This window comes from Aplysia californica, unplaced genomic scaffold (genome assembly GCF_000002075.1).
Source record: "Aplysia californica isolate F4 #8 unplaced genomic scaffold, AplCal3.0 scaffold00734, whole genome shotgun sequence".
In the NCBI taxonomy this organism is placed as follows: Eukaryota; Metazoa; Mollusca; class Gastropoda; order Aplysiida; family Aplysiidae; genus Aplysia; species Aplysia californica.
The window spans coordinates 403803-406448 of record NW_004798004.1 but is presented as its reverse complement, the minus strand read 5'-3'; positions in this window follow the sequence as shown (position 1 = coordinate 406448).

Here is a 2646-nt window from a genome sequence, read left to right as displayed (position 1 = left end):
ATTTGCCAGAACCTTGAGCAAAAAATTCCTTTCAAGAAATGAAAAATATACCCGCTAAAACTACACTTCAGCTCCATGGCAAAAAGTGTAGAATTTCTAATTCTGTATGCGTGCCTGAGTGAATGTGAGAGAGGTTGTTTGAGAGTGAGGGTAAGTCTGCTTGTGGGTATGTATCCGTATTAATTTTGTAAGAGAGGCTGAAAAAAAAAACATTTCTCAGAAAGCTCAACACCAGTGCAAAAAAACAAACAACCAGGATGAAAGTTTTTTTAGAGGACGACATGAGGGAAAAGCTTAATTAAGTTATCAAGGAGACAGAACTTGACATGAGTTGTTCTCAAAGTTGAGAAAAAGAAACAACTTCTTTACCCATTAATGCATGACCTTGAAAATTATAATATTTGGATGTAAATGAAAGGATTCAAGTGGTATTATTGTTTCAATTTTTTTTTATAATTCTTACTTTTTATGTTGCCGAAGGTTTTTCTCATTAATGGAGCGCTGTGCATAGGAAGTTGGGTGATTAAAGGCGTTAGCAATAGAATGCATACAACAAGTCATAAGAACTAATCTAAAATCAAGGTGGCGAAAATGCCATTTATTATATTTAACACAATATCAAAGCGCACGGTGTGTATTTCTTGTGCAAATAAAACATTTACAATAAAATGTGGGTTTTGAAATAAGAACTCCTTCGACGAAGCCGTCTTTTCCTCGAATGCTCAGCGATGGTGAGTGCAATGTGTCTAGCTTTTTGTTTTAGTTCATTTCAAAGCTTATTCCCATTTTCCTCCTCATTTGTTGATGCTGCTCTCAGCATTTTTTATTTTTTTACTTTTAAAGTGTCTCTGTCTATGTCTAAGGTGTCCATCTGTCTTTGTCGCCTGCTTTTCTATTGGGTTTACTTTGCTTTGCTACCCTGCAAACAAAACTGCAACATCCCAAAATATATCCAGACATTGACCGTAATTGCTGTTGCCCCGCTCTGCCTGCAGAACTCCAATGATGGCAACATCAAGATTTTGCCTGGCTTCTTTTGAGTTAGCTGGAGGAAAATAATTCTGGGTCAGCTGGTTTGTGACACACCTCCATCTCCAACAGTCTGGATCTGCACAGTAGCTTACTATGAACTTGATAAAGGCGAATAAAGACCTATTGTTTTCTTTTCCATAATCTTGAGCATAAAAATCCTTACAATAAAATAAGATACTCAATTTATAAGTATATTTTAAAACTCCACCACACACCATTTTGAAAAGGGACGTATCACCGAGTCTACGTTGAACAATCGAAATATGAAAACGAATGCTCAGGCGTTCATGTATGATATCATTTTGGCGTGCTGTTTTTTGTTGTTTTTTTGTGTTGTTGTTTTTTTGGTGTGTTTTTTCTATTCTGTCTTTACTCCTCCTTTATTTATAAGTCTTACAATAGAAGACCTCCATAAAAACTTCTCCGCCCCATAAATATCCGGTTTGCGTCCAAAAGGGATTCAGATACAAGCAATAACAATCAAGGATAGAAGTGCGAGTCGGATGGAGTTGTACTCTACGCAATTCCGTGCGAAGAATAGACCGTTTCTCTTTTCGGGTAGGCAACGTCTTTCTGAGACCATAATATAGATCGATACAGAGCAACTGAAATGTCCTATATTAACGCGAAAAAATTCCCTCCGATCCGTTCAACAGTAAATGCCCCCCTTCTCCCGTTTTGCCTTTTTTTAAATGTCCATCGTTCCTTATCCTTCTTCTTGTGAGTACTCGGTGCTGGATAAAAGAAACGGATGAATTTTTAAAATGTGTTCCTAACTGTGAGTATCTAAACGTTGTCAGTACAGACACTTCTTTTTGTCTGATGAGACATCAAGTGAAAACATAAACAAGAGAAGTAGTTGGGCTCTAACGATGACGATGATGTATAAAAGAGGCTGGATCTCAGAATTTAACGTGGGAACGAGCAAATGGGTTGATAGCCTTAAAGAAGCCTTTAACGGGAAATGTGGATCAGATTTAGTAACCAAACTAATGTAGATAGATAAATAGATAGATAGATAGATAGTAGATAGAGATAGAGATAGAGATAGAGATAGAGACAGATAGAGATAGAGATAGATAGACAGACAGGTAGATTGATTGTTTGATTGATTGATTGGTTGGTTGATTGGTTGATTGATTTATTTATACATTTAGGGTCCTCACCAAAAATTATCCAAGAGTCCTTTCCTAATCTTCTTTCTCTGCAATGATGATGATGATGATGATAATGATGATGGTGATGATGATGATGATGTTGATGAAGATGATGATGATGATGATGACGATGATGATGATGATCATGATGATGAGGATGATGATGTTTTTCCGATTTGTGTTTTGCCTATTGCACCTTTTAGCATTGTGACGTAGATGCACGCATTTTGGTTACTATGGCTGGCGTGTAGTCATTTGATCTAACATTATTTTTTTGTATGTTCCTAATGAAGCCCATAATCGGATGAAACGTTGAACCTTTATAAAAATTTCCTGGAAATTCTACAAGTCTCAACCCTTTTTTAAAAATTCTCTACTGTTTACAATGATGACAATGATGATGATGATGATGATGATGATGATGATGATGATGATGATGACGATGATGATGATGATG